The sequence below is a fragment of the Lipotes vexillifer genome, unplaced genomic scaffold, assembly GCF_000442215.2.
Source record: "Lipotes vexillifer unplaced genomic scaffold, Lipotes_vexillifer_v1.1 scaffold504, whole genome shotgun sequence".
Taxonomy (NCBI): Eukaryota; Metazoa; Chordata; class Mammalia; order Artiodactyla; family Lipotidae; genus Lipotes; species Lipotes vexillifer.
The window spans coordinates 3,641,742-3,664,421 of NW_006785225.1; the positions used below are offsets into that span (position 1 = coordinate 3,641,742).

The 22,680-nt window shown below is 37.9% G+C and overlaps 1 pseudogene; it reads left to right on the forward strand.

Annotated features, from left to right (window-relative positions):
* Positions 1-17,818, forward strand: part of LOC103082410 (eukaryotic translation initiation factor 4 gamma 2 pseudogene) — a 76,124-nt pseudogene extending 58,306 nt beyond the window's left edge.
* Positions 17,819-22,680: the final 4,862 nt, after the last annotated feature.

Consider the following 22,680-nt stretch of genomic DNA (forward strand, 5'->3'; position numbering starts at 1 on the left):
GGAGGATTAATATGTCTCATTTTGATCTTGGAAAATGAGAAAATAGTGATGGTTTTGACATATGTAATGGTGTCTGATGGAAAAGTTCATTTAGAAAACCAGGAGAATAAGATCCTTGCCCCTCCAAGTAGTTATGTGACCTTAAACAAGCCCTCTACCTTCCATATTCTTCAGATGTTTCATGGTAAAATGATGGAGTTGAACAAAATGATCTCTATTCCAGATCTAAGATCCATATTATAACTGAAATGACCATTTTTATTTTATCATGGAGAATTCAATTTCTTGGATGATTACTCATTATTTGAGACCCTTATGTGAGCATAAATTTCATTTCATACACTAATACAGAACCAGATTCTAATTAAACCTTAGAACTCAGAAACATTTCATTAAGTTCAGTTTATGACAGCAACAACTCAGAATGACTATTTTATAATAGAGTAATAAATATACTACTCCATTGTTAGTATCTTATGATCTCTTACCCTTGATTTCTCTTCCTGATGGGGCCCCCAGGCCCTTAGTATAGACTAGTTAGGCCTCAATCCTGTGACTCTAGTCTGGGCTGATCAAGACCACTGTTTTAAAACTCTGAGGGTTCAGTATACAGTAAACAGTCCTAATAATCTGTCCCTAATTGTAGAAACTTAATATCTCTGTTATATTTGAGACAAAGTCTAGCCCGATGAGTGTCGAGATAGGATCTCAGTCAAGTTCTCTGCACATAAATCTGTTTGATTCACCATCATATACACAGCACCAAGCAAAGTTCCTAGGACAAATTAGGAGCTCACAGTTTCATTTATCAGATGAATTAATGCTGTGTCTTTGTGTTGATTACTTGTCCAGGGGGCAGACAATGTTTTAAATGTGACTTCTTTGCTCTAATGGTATTGCTGCTGTTTTAATATTCTCCATTGAATTCTTTGATTTGCACGGACTCACTTTGTAGTACACTCCACAATGAGTGCTCTCAGCTCCTGTGGCCATGGATATTAATAGCCATATACGCTTCTATCTTGGCTTCTCCCCTTTAACATATTCTGCCCTAACTTATTTGTGGTTTTTGAGGGTTTTTTGTTGCTGTTTTAATTGTATGTTTTTGTTTGTTTGTTTTGTTTACTTTCTTCCCAGACACCCTTCAAGGCAAAACTCAAATTAATTTGACCTATGCAATTCTTCTCTTTGTCCTACTATTTTTTTTTTTTTTTTTTTTTCCAATGTGCCAAGTCCTGGGAATGGAAACTAGATAAGTCCCAGTTCTTACAGTACTAGAAATTCTCTATGCATTCCCCTCTCACTCAGGTTGTAAATGAAATCATCAACAGTCTAGTCGAGTGTGGTGAAATTGAAGGAGTTCAGAAAAAGAGTCTGTTGACTAGCTTTTGATAACTTTTGAAAGTTTTACGTTTGTTGTGTTTGTTTTTTCCCCAGTTGTGAAATTAAGAGACTTGCTTAGATCTCTCTGGATTCCTTTTCACTTTTAATTTATATACCTAAAATATATTTCTTGATAAATTTTAAATTTTCAAAGTAATGTTGGAGATACATTTTTACTTTGTTTCATTTTTATTGAGAGGCTCAAAAAATCAGAGGGAAAAGTGCTCTTTCAGCCATTGACTGGGTAGCTATGATGCATATTTATGCCCTTCTATCACAGATCAGTCCATGACATTTTAATAAGATGGAATTTTAAACTGTGTATAAAAACAACCAACTTACAGGCAAGCAGGACTTGCTTCAAGTCTTTGCTCCAATGTATACTGTATGACCTTGGACCCACGCCTCTGCCTTTCTAAGCTTTAGTTTATAAACACATTAATTCACAGTATTACCTAATTCATCATTTATAGTGAGGTTAAATGAGGTGTTAAGTTTAACCCAGTGTCAGGCACATGAAAATGCTTATTAAAACTAAATATAGTTAATCATATAATTAGTAGACATATTCTTTCTAGTGTGCTTGCAAATTTATTCTGTAAGCGTGAGGATACTCATGACCATCACTGGTGCTTTAATACTGAGACTCCTGTAAAAATCTATAGGCCCATTAATTAAGCCTTAGTAAATAGTAGTTTGTTCTTGGAAGGTAGGATGTTTTCTCAAATTTATGTCTCTCACTAACCCTAGCACAGGCTCCAGTGCATTATATGTGTCTTGTTTAATATATGTTTATGATATCATCTTGTCACTGTACTACGATTAAAGGAATACATCATTTTTCTTTTAAACTCGATTTCCAGTGGCAAGCTTCAACAAATTCCACAACCCTTTACTTTAAAGTCTGGGGAGAGTAGTATAAATCACTATCCCAGGATGGAGTGTATGTGGCATGCCTGTATCTTGGCCGACTTATTAATAACAGCATTTTTTCCTATAGAGTCTCCACAAAGCCTTAAAAGTTTTCAACAGAATGTTCCAGAAGGCTGTTACCAATGCCTGAGAGGGATTGAAACCTCCTTCACAATCTTGATCTAATTTTCTCATTATATTTATGTTGAAAGTGAGACCCAAGGAATTTAAGTGACTTTCCCATGAAAATCAAGATTTCTGGTTCCCTAGGTTTAGAATTATAAAATTGTGAAATTGTGGAGGGTGAGATATTAAAAGAAAGAGAAGTGGTATTTATTGATTACTTATGTTTTGTCAAGTCATGATATGTTATGTGAACTTACCTTCACATCACTCTAATTATAAAGGTTTTCTTTTTTATGATGGGGATACATGTAGGAAGCAGTAGTGCTGAGATCTGAGCTTCAAATCATCAAAACTGTTTTTCCTTTATAATTTTTCTCCTTCAATCATGTAATTAAAACCCCTCAATTGACATATAAGTGCTTCATTCCCAGTGCCCTAGGTTCAGTGGTTTGTTCAAGGTTATAAATGCATCACGTCAGTGGCAGTGCTGGGTGCATTTCTGAGTAAGATAGTGTTCATTTGCCAAACACAGTTGAAGTCTTCATCCTGATGTTTTTTTTCAAAAAGGGGGGACATAATACTTGGCCTCTACTGAAAATATTTACTTAAAATTAGAGACGGGTTCAGTCAAGTTCCTGATAGTCAAAAGAGTTTAGACTTGAAATCTCTTTATAGTAAGTTTACAGAGAATACTTCCAATCACTTAATGCCTTTGGTGCTTCTTTTGATACCTCTGGAAATATGCTACATTAACTATGACATTTCATTCATTTTGTTCATATTCTTGGCTCAATTTTTCCAAAGCAGAATCTTTATTACAGTACATCTTAAAGAGGACAAGTCTTAGCAGACAGACTCCCTTATTAGGCAAACTGAGAGCACCACACACAATGTACACACCTGTGCACACACGCAGGCACACACACACACACACTCCCCAAATAGGTCTGTGTTTCCTTTTGGAAAATGTTGTTTCGGTATAAAATGTATACTTTAAACACAGCTTCCCGTATTTAATTCATCTACCACCAAAGGGACACAATTTAAAGATAATGAACATCAATAGAGACTTCTGCAAAATGTTTACCTAGTGAATGGTAAATCACTTTGAGCTCTGGTAATTCCTCCAGCACACTTCCTATAGGAATCCCAGCACAATTAAGGGCAGATGAGGACTACAGCAGATCAGTTCATGTATTTCTTTGTCATTCTTACAATAATATTGAGTACTAAATGATATAAGATATATCTAGTAAACCCTTCTGAAACTTTTACCTCTGTCATTTAATATTTTGGTGGGTGATCTCTAGCCAATCCCCCAAACCAGGAGATTTCAAGTTCAACAATAGCATTAGGAGGCAGTTACACCTGGTGGCAAATCACAGAAGTTCTGGAGTCTGCCTATTAACACCAAATTCTACTCTTTCTACTTGTGAGGTTGTCATATAAGGCAAATAAGTTTACCCATCTAGCCTTTATTTCTTCATTCTTGAAGTTGGGATAATAATAATGCTTAAGGAATGTGACATTTTCCAAATGAAATAAGATACTCTTTTAAAGCATGTGACATAATGGCTTTCAACAATAAAGGTTCAATAAATGATTCCTAATTGTACCACAGGGCACTATCTCTAATGCTCAAAACAACTCCATGAGAGAGAAATCATTGTCCCCACTTTACAGATTAAAAAAACTGGGCCTCAAGGTGGTACTGTAATTGACAAACTATTAAGTAGTTAAATCAGTTCAGACTCTAAACTCTAGTCTATTCAGTTCCAAAGCTTATGTGTTTTCCACCCCACCAAGCATGACATTACTATAACATTCAAGAAGTGGTCATAGGAGGTAAATGAACCTGTTAGCAAGGCATCATTAGAAAGAACAGCTCAATTTCAACCCTGCCAAAACTCTGACCATTGTGTTTGGCAGACACGCTTCAGCTTCCAGATGGATAATTTTGAGCCAAACCACTAATCAGGTCAGTAGGTCAACCCAGAGGAAGTGTTTGCAGCTAATGTATCCTGGCAGGTCTATCAAAATGTGGTCATGCTCAAAATCTCGTGCTCTACAGGGCATTTCAAGGGCCTTTCAGAGCAGAGGCAAATGATAGAAAATGCCTGTCTTCAAAACCTCCCATACTAAGCCCACTTTCTTCATGCTTTGTGGAACAGAACTGCAGGCATCAACCATATATTTGCACAAACCTTGAAGAGATAAGGCCCTGCCTCCTAAAGAACATTTTGGAGGATAGGTGTTCTTGCCATTTTGAGGCAAAGTGCACATCGGGATTTTACTCTGTAGAATAATATAAGGCATGCCCATTATAGAGAGATAGTACAGAGGGAGAAAATAGCATGTACTTAGGACAGCGGCCAATATGGTGCTATTCCTGGCTCTTGTCACTTGTGACCTTGGGCCAGTTGCTTAACTCTCCTGAATTTCATATCATATATAGCAATGATGGAACAATGCATACAGCATGGAGTTGCTGTGAGTAATCTAGAGAAAAAAAAGTTTAAAGCAATTGACACAGTTGTCATCACACAACTTCAGTTCATCGGCTTTCTCTTCACCATCTTGCAATTAAACTACTATACTCTGACATCTTAAAGATCTTCATACAATCATATATTCTACACAATGTACTGCAGCTGATTTACTGAAACTGTACTGGCAGGGTCTATAGGAGTCAGGAACACAGCAATGTGTTGATTTGACTGTAAATTAATGGTTACCAAAACCAAATGGATCCTCAACAATCTAGCAACATTGCTTTGTTTATCTTCCCCTTATCTTACTGCTTTCTCATTCTCCGTAACTATATTAAAACTTTTCCACTATCCTCAAAGGTCTAGTTTTTCCTTCTCCATCCCACTCTCCCTTCACCTTAAACATATGACCCAAAAGATGCCCTGAAAAATGTCTCTTAGTATCTGCACTTTTTTGGCAGCAAATATAGATATACTAAGAATTATTTACTGAACACAGTTTTCTAAAAACAAATTTCAAGGGCGTACCACAGCTTCTTCAATGGAGTAGATGTTCAAGAAATATATGCTAAGTGAATGAACAATGGTACATATATACAATGGAATATTACTCAGCCATAAAAAGGAATGAAATGGGGTCATTTATAGAGATGTGGATGGACCTAGAGTCTGTCATACAAAGTGAAGCAAGCCAGAAAGAGAAAAACAAATATCGTATATTAATGCATATATGTGGATCTAGAAAAATGGTACAGATGAACCTAATTGTAGGGCAGGAATAGAGATGTAGACATAGAAAACAGACATGTGGACACAGGAAGGCAAGGGGAAGGTGGGACAAATAGTGAGATTAAGTTTGATATAAATGCACTACCATGTGTAAAATAAATAGCTAGTGGGAACCTGCTGTATAGCACAGGGAGCTCAGCTCGGTGCTTGGTGATGACCTAGATGGGGGGAGAGAGGGGGAGGGAGGTCAAAGAGGGAGGGGATATATAAGTATACATATAGCTGATTCACTTCATTGTACAGCAGAAACTAACACAAAATTGTAAGGCAATTTTACTCCAATTTAAAAAAAAAATTCAGGAGATTGCTTCAAGATGGTGGAGTAGAAAGACATGCACTCACTCCCTCTTGTGAGAGCACCAGAATCACAACTAACTGCTGAACAGTATTCAACAGGAAGACACTGGAACTCACCAAAAAATATACCCCACATCCAAAGACAAAGGAGAAGCTTCAATGAGATGGTAACAGGACACAATCACAATAAAATCAAATCCCACATCTGCTGGGTGGGTGACTCACAAACTGGAGAACAATTATACCACAGAAGTCCACCCACTGGAGTGAAGGTCCTGAGCCCCACATCAGGCTTACCAACCTGGTGTTGTAGCAACGGGAGGAGGAATTCCTACAGAATCAGACTTTGAAGGCTAGTGGGATTTGATTGCAGGAATTCAACAGTACTGGCGGAAACAGAAACTCCCCTACTGAAGTGCACACAGAAAGTAGTGTGCATATCAGAACCCAGGGGGAAGAAGCAGTGACCCCATAGGAGACTGAAACAGACATACCTGCTAGTGTTGGAGGGTCTCCTTCAGAGGTGGGGGGTGGCTGGGGTCCCCCCATTAGCCCCACCAAAGAGCCAGTGCTGGGTTACCTCAAGCCAAACAACCAACAGGGAGGGAACTCAGCCCCACCCATTACCAGACAAGTGAATTAAACTTTTACTGAGCTCTGCCCACCAGAGCAATACCCAGCACTACCCACCACCAGACCCTCCCATCAGGTACCTGGCACAAGCATCTTAGATAGCCTCATCCACCAGAGGGGAGACAGTAGAAGCAAGAAAAACTACAATCCCGCAGCCTGTGGAATGAAAACCACATTCACAGAAAGATAGACAAAATGAAAAGGCAGAGGGCTATGTACCAGATGAAGGAACAAGATAAAACCCCAGAAAAACAATTAAATGAAGTGGAGATAGGCAACCTTCCAGAAAAAGAATAATGATAGTGAAGATGATCCAGGACCAAGGAAAAAGAATGGAGGCAAAGATCGAGAAGATGCAAGAAATGTTTAACAAAGACCTAAAAGAATTAAAGAACAAACACCTAGAAGAATTAAAGAACAAACAAATAGAGAAGGACAATAAAATAACTGCAATGAAAACTACAGTAGAAGGAATCAATAGCACAATAACTGAAGCAGAAGAACACATAAGTGACCTGGAAGACAGAATGGTGGAATTCACTGCCGCAGAACAGAATGAAGAAAAAAGAATGAAAAGAAATGAAGGCAGACTAAGAGACCTCTGGGACAACATTAAATGCACCAACATTCACATTATAGGAGTCCTAGAAGGAGAAGAGAGAGAGAAAGGACCCAAAAAACTATTTGGAAAGATTAAAGTTGAAAACTTCCCTAACACGGGAAAGGAAATAGCCACCCATGTCCAGGAAGCGCAGAGAGTCCCAGGCAAGATGAACCCAATGAGAAACATGCTGAGACCCATAGTAATCAAACTGACAAAATTAAGGACAAAGAAAAATTATTAAAAGCAACAAGGGAAAAATGACAAATAACATACAAGGGAACTCCCATAAGTTTATCAGCTGATTTCTCAGCAGAAACTCTACAAGCCAGAAGGGAGTGGCACAATATATTTAAAGTGATGAAAGGGAAGAACCGACAACCAAGATTATTCTACCCGGCAAGGATCTCATTCAGATTCGACGGAGAAATCAAAAGCTTTATGTACAAGCAAAAGCTAAGAGAATTCAGCAGCACCAAATCTGCTCTACAGCAAATGCTAAAGGAACTTCTCTAAGTGGGAAACACAAGAGAAGAAAAGGATCTACAAAAACAAACCCAAAGCAATTAAGAAAATGGTAGTAGGAACATACATGTCGATCATTACCTTAAATGTGAATGGATTAAATGCTCCACCCAAAAGACACAGGCTTACTGAATGGATACAAAAACAAGACCCATATATATGCTATCTACAGGAGACCCACTTCAGACCTAGGGACACATACAGACTGAAAGTGAGGGGATGGAAAACGATATTCCATGCAAATGCAAATCAAAAAAAAATCTGGAGTAGCAATACTCAAATATGATAAAATAGACTTTAAAATAAAGAATGTTACAGGAGACAAGGAAGGACACTACATAGTGATCAAGAGATCAATCCAAGAAGAAGAAATAAAAATTATAAATATATATAGACCCAACATAGGAGCTCCTCAATACATAAGGCAAATGCTAACAGCTATAAAGAGGAAATTGACAATAACACAATAATATTGGGGGGCTTAACACTTCACATACACCAGTGGACAGATCATACAGACAGAAAATTAATGAGGAAACACAAGCTTTAAATGACACAACAGACCAGATAGATTTAATTGATATTTATAGAACATTCCATCCAAAAATAACACATTACACTTTCTTCTCAAGTGCACATGGCACATTCTTCAGGATAGATCACATCTTGGGTCACAAATCAAGCCTTGGTAAATTTAAGAAAATTGAAATCATGCCAAGCATCTCTTCCAACCACATGCTATGAGATTAGAAATAAATTACAGGGAAGAAAATGTAAAAAACAAAAACACATGGAGGCTAAAAAAAATACATTACTAAATAACCAAGAGATAACTGAAGAAATCAGAGGAAATCAAAAAATACCTAAAGGCAAATGACAACAAAAACACGATGATCGGGGCTTCCCTGGTGGCGCAGTGGTTGAGAGTCCGCCTGCCGATGCAGGGGACATGGGTTCGAGCCCTGGTCTGGGAAGATCCCACATGCCACGGAGCAGCTAGGCCCGTGAGCCACAACTACTGAGCCTGCGCGTCTGGAGCCTGTGCTCCGCAACGGGAGAGGCCGCGATAGTGAGAGGCCCGCGCACCGCGATGAAGAGTGGCCCCCACTTGCCACAACTAGAGAAAGCCCTCGCACAGAAACGAAGACCCAACACAGCACAAATAAAAAAAAAAAAAAAAAAAAAAAAACACGATGATCCCAAACCTATGGGATGCAGCAAAAGCGGTTTTGAGAAGGAATTTTATAGCAATACCGTCTACCTCAAGAAAAAAGAAATATCTCAAATACACAATCTAACCTTACACCTTAAGGAACTAGAGAAAGAAGAACAAACAAAACCCAAAGTTAGTAGAAGGAAAGAAACCATAAAGATCAGAGCAGAAATAAATGAAATAGAAACAGAAAAGCAATAGCAAAGATCAATAAAACTAAAAGCTGGTTCTTTGAGAAGATAAACAAAATTAATAAACTTTAGCCAGACTCTCAAGAAAGAGAGGGAGAGCACTCAAATGAATAAAATTAGAAATGAAAAAGGAAAAGTTACAACAGACACCGCAGAAATACAAAGCATCATCCTAAGAGACTACTACAAGCAACTCTAGCCAATAAAGTGGACAACCTGGAAGAAATGGACAGTTCTTAGAAAGGTATAACCTTCCAAGACTGAACCAGGAAGAAATAGAAAATATGAACAGACCAATCACAAGTAATGAATTTGAAACTGTGGTTAAAAATCTTCCAACAGTCAAAGTCCAGGACCAGATGGCTTCACAGGGAATTCTATGAAACATTTAGAGAAGAGCTAACAACCATCCTTCTCAAACTCTTCCAAAAAATTGTAGGGGAAGGAACAGTCTCAAACTCATTCTACAAGGCCATTATCACCCTGATACCAAAACCAGGCAAACATACTACAGAAAAAGAAAATTACAGACCAATATCACTGATGACTATAGATGCAAAAATCCTCAATAACACACTAGCAAACAGAATCCAGCAACACATTAAAAGGATCATACACCATGATTAAGTGGGATTTATCCCAGGGATGCAAGGATTCTTCAATATATGCAAACTAATCAATGTGATACAACATATTAACAAATTGAAGGATAAAAACCATATGATAATCTCAATAGATTCAGAAAAAGCTTTTGAGAAAATTCAGCACCCATTTATGATAAAAACTCTCCAGAAAGTGGGCCTAGAGGGAACCTACCGCAACATAATAAAGGCTATATACGACAAACCCACAGCAAGTATCATTCTCAATGGTGACAAACTGAAAGTGTTTCCTCTAAGATCAGGAACAAGACAATGATGTCCATGGCAATCAGAGAAGAAAAAGAAATAAAGGGAATACAAGTTGGAAAAGAAGAAGTAAAATTGTCACTGTTTGCGGATGACATGATACTATACATAGATAATCTTAAAGATGCCACCAGAAAACTACTAGAGCTTATCAATGAATTTGGTAAAGTTGCAGGATACAAAATTAATATACAGAAATCTCTTGCATTCCTATATACTAATGATGAAAAATCTGAAAGAGAAATTAAGGAAACACTCCCATTCACCATTGCAACAAAAAGAATAAAGTATCTAGGAATAAACCTACCTAAGGAGGTAAAAGACATATACTCAGAAAACTATAAGACATTGATGAAAGAAATCAAAGATGACACAAACAGATCGAGAGATATACCATGTTCTTGGATTGGAAGAATTAATATTGTGAAAATGACTATACTACCCAAAGCAATCTACAGATTCAGTGCAATCCCTATGAAATTATCAGGGGTAGTTCTTACAGAACTAGAACAAAAAATCTTAAAATTTGTAAGGAGACACAAGAGACCCCTAGTAGCAAAGCAATCTTGAGGGAAAAAAATGGAGCTGGAGTAATCAGACTCCCTGACTTCAGCCTCTACTATAAGGCTACAGTAATCAAGACAATATGGTGCTGGAACAAACACAGAAATGTAGATCAATGGAACAGGGTAGAAAGCCCAGAGATAAACCCATGTACCTATGGTCAACTAATCTATGGCAAAGGAGGCAAGGATATACAATGGAGAAAAGACAGTCTCTTCAGTAAGTGGTGCTGGGGAAACTGGAAATCTACATGTAAAAGAATGAAATTAGAACACTCCCTTACACCACACACAAAAATAAACTCAAAATGGATTAAAGACCTAAATGTAAGACCAGACACTACCAAACTCTTAGAGGAAAATATGGGAAGAACACTCTTTGACATAAATCACAGCAATATCTTTTTTATCCACCTCCTAGAGTAATGGAAATAAAAACAAAAATAAACAAATGGGATCTAATGAAACTCTAAACCTTTTGCACAGCAAAGGAGACTATAAACAAAGCAAAAAAGACAACCCTCAGAATGGGAGAAAATATTTGCAAATGAATCAACGGACAAAGGATTAATCTCCAAAATATATAAACAGCACATGCAGCTCAATATTAAAAAAACAAACAAACCAATCAAAAAATGGGCAGAAGACCTAGATAGGCATTTCTCCAAAGAAGACATACAGATGGCCAAGAGGCACATGAAAAGATGCTCAACAACACTAATTATTAGAGGAATGCAAATGAACACTACAATGAGGTATCACCTCACCCCGGTTAGAATGGGCATCATCAGAAAATCTACAAACCACAAACGCTGGAGAGGGTGTGGAGAAAAGGTAACCCTCCTACACTGTTGGTGGGAATGTAAATTGATACAGCTACTCTGGAGAACATTATGGAGGGTTTTTAAAAAACTAAAAATAGAATTGTCATATGATCCAGCAATCCCACGACTGGGCATATACACAGAGAAAACCATAGTTCAAAAAGACACATGCACCCCAGTGTTCATTGCAGCACTATTTTCAATAACCAGGTCATGGAAGCAACCTAAATGCCCATCAAAAGACAAATGGATAAAGAAGATGTGCTACATATATAAAATGAAATATTACTCAGCCATAAAAGTGATGAAATTGGGTCATTTGCAGAGACGTGGATGTACCTAGAGACTGTCCTACAGAGTGAACTAAGTCAGAAAGAGAAAAATACATATCATATATTAACGCATATATGTGGAATCTAGAAAAATGGTACAGATGAACCAGTTTTCAAGGCAGAAATAGAGACACTGATGTAGAGAACAAAAGTATGGACAGAAATGGGGGAAAGTGGGGTGCGTCATGGTGGTGGTGGGATGAATGGGGAGATTGGAATTGGCATACATACATTATAATATGTATAAAATAGATAACTAATAAGAGCCTGCTCTATAAAAATATTAATTAATTTTAAAAAGTAATTCATGAGCTCCAAATTAAAAAAAATAAATATAATAAAATTAATTAGTATTTAAAAGAAGTTTCACATATAATGAGCTAGATGGATTGAAACAACAGGAAGTTTTAAATTTGTATTGAGAATAACACCTCCTTATAATCTGTCTGTTCTTTACACAATATGGGGTATTTTAGTTCTATGATAATTTCTAACTATTCTGTGATGTAGGCAGGTCAGAGATTTTGATCTCAGGTAAATGACAGTTCAGAGACCATAGATAACGTTTCAGAGAGAATTAATCAGCTGTGATTAAGGTCTTCCTTTCCCAATTAATTTTTTTTTGTGTATACTACATGGTATTACATATGCCTATCTTGAAGAACAATGCCTATACTCAGAAAGCCCAGAGCTGTCCAAGACTGAATGCTTATTTAATATTTATAGATAGCAAAGATCTGATCCATGTATACTGTGTTCTGGGTTTGTTCAGTCTAACAGGTATGCCAGTAGTGCTCACCTTTCATTGTTCAAGGTTCAGTGATTTGGAAATGACTTCTCTTAAAGCAGGTATCATCATACTGTCCTGGATACTCTATCTTTTGGGTATACTGCTGTTAGGCCCACAACTAGTAGACTTTAAATATCTGGGACTGAAGGCCTATTCATGTAGACTTTGGATAATATTTCCTAGAGAGTAACTTATCTCATTCTCTTCTATATGGTACTTTCTTTGTTTATAGTTATGGGCTTTCCTAAATTGGAAAGATTCCATAAAAAGAGTGCTTAGTTTGTTTTCAGTGGTTTTAATGTCAACCACATTCCTCTCTAGTACTTGTGTTTTCGTAACATCAGGGGAAATTAAAATGTGATCTTTTTACACAAGAAAATATTGTTGCATTTGGCAGCAGCAATATTATAGGAAAAGGTGAGATTTAGAGAGCCTGCAACTTTTTGCTCTATGACTTTAAGATGAGTCTTATAATCTCTGTCTGTGAAGTATGACTAGTAATTACCTATCTCACCTGATTATTGTGGGTGTGTAAGAAGGCAGTGTATATGAAAGTGATGAAGATAGTTATGTTATGCTCATTACTATCTTAAAGTTACTAATTCCTATTGAGTATATGTCTCTATTCTTCTATCTCCAGCTAGTTATTTGTATGCAAAAATGAATGTTTTATTCCTAAGAATGAAAAGATCTTAAAAGTACCTGAAAGTCTAGAAAATTGAGCCAGAAATAATTTAAGAAATGGAGACTTTTTAAACAATACCTTCAACTTTTACAAGACACACACACACACACACACACACACACACACTCACCGTTGCAATTTTGTCACATTCTTCTCTTTAATTTGGTTTGTATTCCTAAGTGTGCAGTGTGAAATCTGCAGAAGGTTTGATCATGCTAACTACAGAATTGTACAAACACAGTGCTATTCAGATGAAAGAAAGAAGGGGACAGAAAAGAGAAATAGCATTATTTATATCTGTTCTGTGCCATTTAGTAATTCAAAGAAAGCCAAAAGAAATCTTTACCATAGGCATTTCCCTGTTACTTTAGAAGTAGAGACTGTGGAAGCTTATCAAGCTTAAGTAAGCAGACAAAAAGCACGCAGCTATTAAATTGTGGTTTCAGAATTCAAAGTAACTCACATCAGACTGAATTCCAGCCTTTTTATTTGCATGATGCATGATAAATCCTACTAACATTTTCTAATTTATTTAGCTTTTACCCACAGGCAGAGGCATTTTCGAGTGTTAAATATGAAATGTGCACAGTAATCCTCCAGCTACTCCCCTTTCTTTTATGTCCTCCACAGGTCTCCAATTTCTTGCTTCCCTTTCTTTGAAAGCCCACTTATCTTGACTTTCTTGATTAAAAGCCATTACCTTTCCTCTTGGTGATAGTCTGAGCTGCAATTTGGTGGTACCTCCACTCCTGCCTGTGACCCATAGGATCTCCATATCCCTACTGGCCATTCTGACCACTTACTGACCATTGGGCCTCAAAGGAAAATCAACCTAATTTCACCATGTAGTCATCTTTTGATTGTAGAAATCAGTGAACATATCAGACTTTTGTCCAGAACAAAGGGTTATTGTGGCAACTAAGTCCTTTATACTGAGTTATAGATGGCTCCCTCTTGAGGGTTAACATCTGATTTTTAAAAAAGGCTTTTTAAACAAGGTCCTACTATATAGCACAGGGAACCATATTTAATATTCTGTAATAAGCCATAATGGAAAAGAATATGAAAAAGAAAATATATATGAATATGTATGTGTGTGTATATATATCTGAATCATATATGTATGTGTGTGTGTTTATGTATATCTGAATCACTTTTCCATACACCAGAAACTAACACAACATTGTAAATCAACTCTACTTAAAAAAAAAAAAAAATAAAGCGTTTTAAATCCTTGCCTGGGACATTGGGTTATCTTTACAACCATTTTATACTATTAGATTTCTATTTTAATGTTGGATGGACTGGATAGTCACTACGGATTCTTATCATTTGCAAGCTAGAGAGGCCTTATAGGTGTAACCCATTATTTCCCAGTCCACATTAGCCTGCAGGAGGCTCGACTGACTTTATTACAACTACACTTCAGATGGAAGGAGTAAAGACAATGAAAGGAAAAGGAAAGTACAATAAGCTGATTAACAGTGTATGTCTCTGCAGAGGGGGCTAAAGAAGAATCAGTTATGGGGACAGATTTTCATGACTGGCCCAAATTTAGGAAATAATCACCAGTCCTACCTCTCATTAGACAAATAAAACTACAGAAACTCAAATGCCTTCTTAAATCACATAACATTGCTGGAAGGGGCGACTCCTTCCTCCCCCTTCCCTCTGCCTTTTTTCTTTTTCGTTCCCCTCCCCCTCCCTTCCCCGTCCCCGATGACCAGACCCTGAGGAGGCAGCTGCAGTGGCAAATGCTGAGTTCTCGGTGAAGGTTTTTCATTTCTCCCATCCCCTTCCCTTCCCACCCCATCCATTAATATTATTCTTTTGAAGATTCTTCGTTGTCAAGCTGCCAAAGTGAAGAGTGAGATTGCAGAAGGTGGTACTTCTCATTTCAGTGCTGCTTCTGGCGGAGGAGGAAGCCAGGGTGCACCTCAGCACTATCTTAAGACTACTGGCAACAGTGAGTTCCTGGGGAAATCCCCAGGGCAAAACGCGCAGAAATGGATTCCTGCAGGAAACACTAGACGAGGTGACAACTCCGTAGCAAACAACTACGCAAATGAAAAAGAACGACATGATGCAATCTTCAGGAAAGTAAGAGGCATACTAAGTAAGCTTACTCCTCAGAAGTTTGACAAGCTATGCCTTGAGCTCCTCATTGTGGGTGTAGAGTCTAAACTCATCCTTAAAGGGGTCATACTGCTGATTGTGGACAAAGCCCTAGAACAGCCAAAGTATAGCTCACTGTATGCTCAGCTATGTCTGCGATTGGCAGAAGATGAACCAAACTTCGATGGTCCAGCAGCAGAGGGTCAACCAGGACAGAAGCAAAGCACAACATTCAGATGCCTCTGAATTTCCAAATTACAAGATGAATTTGAAAACCGAACCAGAAATGTTGATATCTATGATAAGCGTGAAAATCACCTCCTCCCCGAGGAGGAGGAACAGAGAGCCATTGCTAAGATCAAGATGTTGGGGAACATCAAATTCGTTGGAGAACTTGGAAAGCTTGATCTTATTTATGAATCTATCCTTCCAAAACACTTTTGGAAAAAAAGAAGAGACTCCAACTCAAAGATATGGGAGAGGATTTGGAGTGCCTCTGTCAGATAATGAGGACAGTGGGACCTAGATTAGACCAGGAAAGAGCCAAGTCCTTAATGGATCAGTACTTTGCCCAAATGTGCTCCTTGATGTTAAGTAAGGAATTGCTGGTGAGGATTCGTTTCCTGCTGCAGCATACCATAGAGTTGAAAGAACACCATTGAGTTCCTCGCAAGGCTTTTCTTGACGATGGACCAAAGATGATCAATCAAATCCGTCAAGATGCAGTAAAAGATCTAGGAGTGTTTATTCCTGCTCCTATGGCTCAAGGGATGAGAAGTGACTTCTTTCTGGAGGGACCGTTCATGCCACCCAGGATGACAATGGATAGGGACCCACTTGGAGGACTTGCTGATATGTTTGGACAAATGCCAGGTAGCAGAATTGGTACTGGTCCAGGAGTTATCCAGGATAGATTTTCACCCACTATGGGGCGTCATTGTTCAAATCAACTCTTCAGTGGCCGTGGGGGACACATCATACCTCCCACACAATCACAGTTTGGGGAGATGGGAGGCAAGTTTATGAAAAGCCAGGGGCTAAGCCAGCTCTACCATAACCAGAGTCAGGGAATTTTATCCCAACTGCAAGGACAGTTGAAGGATATGCTACCTCAGTTTTCTAAGAAAGGACAGCTTAATGCAGATGAGATTAGCCTGAGGCCTGCTCAGTCTTTCCTAATGAATAAAAATCAAGTGCCAAAGCATCAGCCCCAGATAACTATGATTCCTTCTAGTGCACAACCACCACACACTCAAACACCACCTCTGGGACAGACACCTCAGCTTGGTCTCAAAACTAATCCACCACTTATTCAGGAAAAGCCTGCCAAGACCAGTAAAAAGCCACCACCATCAAAGGAAGAACTGCTTAAACTAACCAAAACTGTTGTAACCAAGTATCTGAATAGTGGAAATGCAAACGAAGCTGTCAATGGTGTAAGAGAGATGAGGGCTTCTAAACACTTTCTCCCTGAGATATTAAGCAAAGTAATCATCCTGTCACTAGATAGAAGCGATGAAGATAAGGAAAAAGCAAGTCCTTTGATCAGTTTACTCAAACAGGAAGGGATGGCCACAAGTGACAACTTCATCATGCAGGCTTTCCTGAGTGTATTGGACCAGTGCCCCAAACTGGAGATTGATACCCCCTTGGTGAAATCATATTTAGCACAGTTTGAAGCTCATGCTATCATTTCGGAGCTGGTGAGCATTTCAGAACTAGCTCAACCACTGGAAAGTGGCACCCATTTTCCTCTCTTTTTACTTTGTCTTCAGCAATTAGCTAAATTATAAGATCGAGAGTGGTTAACAGAGCTTTTCCAACAAAGCAAGGTTAATATGCAGAAAATGCTCCCAGAAATTGATCAGAATAAGGAGATCTTGGGAGGAAACGGACTGAGTTTCTTATTCCCACTCCTCAAATTGGAGAAGGCACTGTTAAAGCAAATAAAGTTGGACCATCCCCTCAAACCATATATAAGTGGATTAAAGGTAACATCTCTCCCAAACTTCATGTAGGTAAAGGATTTGTGAACATCTTTGTGACTAGCTTCTTACAGTACATTTCTAGTGAAGTAAACCCACCCAGTGATGAAAGAGATTCTTCCTCTGCTCCTTCCAAAGAAAAGAGCAGGAAAAACAACTGCTTCTTTCCTTCAAGCCAGTAATGCAGAAATTCCTTCATGATCACGTTGATCTACAAGTCAGTGCCCTCTGTGCTCTTCAGGTGCACTGCTACAATAGCAACTTCCCGAAAGGCATGTTACTCTGCTTTTTTGTTCACTTCTATGACATGGAAATTATTGAAGAAGTTTTCTTGGCTTGGAAAGAAGATATAACCCAAGAGTTCCCAGGGAAAGGAAAGGCTTTGTTCCAGGTGAATCAGTGACTAACCTGGCTAGAAACTGCTGAAGAAGAAGAATCAGAGGACGAAGCTGACTAAAAGAATCAGCCAAAGCCTTAAATTGTGCAAAACATACCGTTGCTATGACGTAACTGCATTTGACCTAACCACTGCAAAAATTCATTCTGCTGTAATGTTTGCACAATATTTAAAGCAGAAGCGTGTCAGGATTTCCTTCTGCGTAAGTTTTTTTGCAGTGTAATGTCTTAATCATAGTCTACCATCAAATATTTTAGGAGTATCTTTAATGTTCAGATAGTATGTTAGCAGCATGCAATAATTACATCATAAGTTCTCAAGCAGAGGCAGTCTATTGCAGGGACCTTCTTTGCTGCCAGTTATCATAGGTTGTTTTAAGTTAGAAAACTGAATAGCAACACTGAATACTGTAGAAATGCACTTTGCTTAGTAATACTTGAGTTGTTGCAATATTTACTTATCCATTTGGTTGTTACAGAAAAATTCTTAAGTGTAATTGATGGTTGCTGCCGTAATAGTATATTGCCAGTATTTCTACCTCTAGTAATGGGTTTTATGTGCTAGATTTTAATATCCTTGAGCCTGGGCAAGTGCGCAAGTGTTTTTAAAAGAAACATGGTTTACTTGCACAAAACTGATAAATTTTGAGAGATTGTAAGTGCCCTTGAAGTGGTCTTTGTGGGTGTGAAACTAATGGTGAGAATTTGAATTGGTCCTTGTATTACAGTATTGAAATTAAGTCTACTTAATTTATCAAGTCATGTTCATGCCCTGATTTTATATACTTGTATTTGTCAATAAACAGTGTGATACTTGAAAAAAAAACATTGATGGAAGGGGAAATACTAAACTCTAGAAGCAATATTACCACCTAGACACATTCACCAAGCAGTCTCATGTGGGCCTTAATTAAAGCTTAATTCTGCATTTCTTCTAGTAATTATATGTGCAGGGTGCTGTTAAATGAAGAATACTCTTTATTTTCCTGGACCTCTTAAGAATATTGCAATCCAAGGTTGGGACTACAAATTAATACTAAGAGGTTTAATTACTAGAGCATATTCTATGACATTTATATGAAATAATAGACTGAGCATAACAAAATTTTTAAAAGTAGCACTATCATATGCCAGGCACCCTCCTCAATCTACTGTCTGCTTTAATCCTCACAAAATTAGATTTAGTCGTACTGCTATGACTGTTACCAAAAGCCAGACCCTATATAGAACTTATGATGTATTAGCCATTGTTCTAAGTACAGACACACACACACACACACACACACACACACACACACACACATGCATGAATGTATGAAGTTGTTTAATTCTTATAATCACTCTATGAGATAGGCGTTTTTATCCCTGTTATATAGATGAGGAAATAAAGGGTCAGAGGCACTAAATAATGATTATTCAATAGGTATTGATTAAATGTCTCCTCTTGTTGGATATTATGTAAGCACAGGGGATATAAGGATTAATATGAAAGAAGTGTTCCTGGAGCCTTCAGTCTAGTGAGGAATACAGATTTTAGACTGATAGCACCAAGAGTTATTACTCATTAGCATAGAATTTCTATAATGAAGAATTTTATAAGAGAGTATATGATATAGAGGTAAAATCTGATCTCCAGAAAGGGAAGCTTTTCTCTAAGCCATAATAGCAGGTTAGAACAGCTTCCCGGGGAAAGGCGGAGGGCAGAGAGTGAAGACAGTAAGCGTTTGAACTGCACTGTCCAATGAAGGACATGAAAAATGGCTAGTGTAAATTTAGGCGTGCTGTAAGCCCAGTATACACAAAAACTTCTACATGTTATTATAAAAAAAAAAGAAAAGAAAATACGTTGTTCATACCTCCATTTTTATATAGACTACTTCTCAAATGTTAATGTTTTGTATATACTGGGTTAAATAAAAAATTACTATCAAAATTAACTTCACAATGTCTAATTTACATTTTTAGTTGTGGCTATTAGAAAATTTGTAATTACACATAAGTCTTGCTTTGTGGTTCATACTATGTATCTATTGGGCAGGATGACGTAGGGTTTCAGACCAAAACAAATGCCAGAAGCTTGGAGGACTCATTGGTGAGAAGCAGACCTGTGAGGCTGCAGTGGGTTAACTATGATGTGGCAAGAACTGAGGCTGGAGATAGAGGCAGGTTAAGGGCACACACCTAGGACTTGGTGTCAGACACTAGGGTATTCTTGCCTCTTCGTTCTACCAACAACCAGGGTTCTCATCACTCCGAAAGCTCTGGGATACACAGATCCATGTTCCTGGAGTTTACATTCTTCAAATGAGCTGCTCAGAAAGAATGTACCAAAAACTGAAAAGGAGAAAAATGATTCATCTCTGCCAATTCCCTGAATGAGCAAGATTTTTGGCCCACGATGTGGCACTGGGAAAATAATATAGTTTACTTTCTTACTGGTTACCCTACGCTCTCTCTTCTTTTTACTACCCTTCCTCTGTGGTTAATCATGTTCTCTTTTTTCCTGTTTTTCTTTTTTTTTTTTCCTAGTGGCAATCTCCCATTAAGAAGATCCCTGGGGGTCCACTCTCATACCTCTTGTGCTAAACCCTACCACGTTCTGAAGGAGCTAATCCTATCTCAGTGCAATGTATATATTGTTCTAGGGCTTATTACATTCTTCTTTGAGTTTTAGGTTTCTCCCCCCGCCCGGGATAAAGCAAGGTAATTTACTGAAGCAGAAGTGATACTAAATGACTGTTACAGTTACTGCCATAACTAACTGAATAAATAAAAAGAGAAAATGAAACACTAAAGAAATACAATCAAAATTTGTTGTAACATGTATAATATTGGTCATCTTGTATTTATAAGCACCAAAATCTATTTTAAAAGAGAGTGTGTGCACAGGGCGTGTGCATGCATGTGTGTGTGTCTGTCTGTATGAGACCCTCATCGTGTGTGTGTCTGTCTGTGTAAGACCATCATATAGGCCAGAGTTGAGATGTCAGTGTGGACAGCTGTACTTTTCTCTCTCATTCACAATAACTAAAGTGTGTTTGTTGTATTTTAAAGAAAATTTCTGTTGGAATACCCCTCTCTGAGTACATGGTAGCTAAAGTGACCTGTGTCATTTTTATTGATATGTGTCTACTATTTTAATGGAAGCCTAGTTAAAGATTAACTAGCTAATCTTTATGATGATAGAATTTATTTGCTTTGAATTTTCATAAGATTTCTTGCGGGGCTTCCTATTGCTCTCCTACAAGAGATTTGGATGGTCCTTTCACCCACCCTCTCTCTCCTGTTCTCAGTTTCTTGCTTATTAAAAGAATATTTAATGGCTGTAATTCTACCACATACCCTGAACATGGCCCTGAGACTGTAAAATTCAATCTACCCAGGAAGAAAGTATGTAAACATAAGCTGTAGCTGCCATAGCTATGTTGAAGAAGCATGGATGTAGTTTACAGGTGATAAAAAGCATAATCCATGAAAGAGGTACTGTTTCAGATGATTCTTGACAAAAACTTGCCTTTAAAATGATGGAAAGAAATCCCAGATAGAAAAATCGGAACAGCAAAATTTTAGGACAGTGACAAAAAGTCACATTCCAGAAAGCAGAAGTAGTTTGGGGTAGCTGGAATGTAGGCTATAAGGACATTAGCATATTGGAAATTAAGTTGGAGAAATGGGCAGAGGTTCAGTTAATGTCATGTTAAATAATTTAGCTTTATAATAATAAAGGCTTTATCCTGTAGACAGAAAGACACTAAAGACATTTTCCAACAAAATGGTATGTAAGTAGCTTTGTGTTTGAGAAAGAACATCCTTGCAGTAATATAGAGGTTACTTCCTATGTGTGCTACCTTGTTCATTTATATTTAAAAGTTGTGAAAGAATGAGACCTCCTGTTTCAATTTCTTTCTTCCCAAGGAACTCAGTGTAGTCCTCAGCAAATAATAGGAACTTATGCATCTTTATTGAAAAGAAGTGAATATTATTGGAGCATGTTTCTTTAAGTAGAACATAAGCTTTGGCACAACACAAACCTAAGTTAACAGCCTAATTCTACTTCTTACTAGTTGTGTATCATTACTGAGCCTCAGTTTCTTCATCTGTCAGAATGGGGATGAAAATATCAAGTACAAATATTACTGAGAAATTTGCTTGGTGCATAGACATTCCTCAGTCAGATTTTGTGTTTATACCTTGGTGTATATGACGACTGTCGTGTATTCTTAAATTATTCCTCTCCCAGACTGTATCTTCAAAACAAACTGAATGAAATGCTGTTAGATTAGATCGCCATAAAAACAAAACAACCAACTACTACTGAAAAGAATTTATTTTAAACTTTATTAGTACAATATGTCAGCTACAGAAAAGAAAGAGAAGATTTTAGTGAAACCACTTTAAATTCTAAACAACACATACCAAAAGTTTAGAGCAAGAATCAAAGCCTAGCTACACATTGGGTCTTAAGCACATTCTAACTGACCCTGAACAAAAATCCAAATTCTATTCTGCACAGATGGCAGAAAGCAATATTCCTGTGCTGCCAAAAATATCTGTGGGCTGAGAGAAGCACTAGATGACTTATTAAAATTGTTCTTGGACTTCCCTGGTGGCGCAGTGGTTGAGAGTCCGCCTGCCAATGCAGGGGACATGGGTTCGTGCCCTGGTCCGGGAAGATCCCACGTGCCAAGGAGCGGCTGGGCCCGTGAGCCATGGCTGCTGAGCCTGCGCGTCCGGAGCCTGTGCTCCGCAACGGGAGAGGACACAACAGTGAGAGGCCCGCGTACCGCAAAAAAAAAAAAATTGTTCTTTTAGCATCACCTTTGATGAGGGCTTCAAGATATTTCAAACTAAATGAAAAACTCAATGACCTATAGAATGCAAAATGAATATAGGATGCTGTTGCTTTGATGGGATATATTCCCA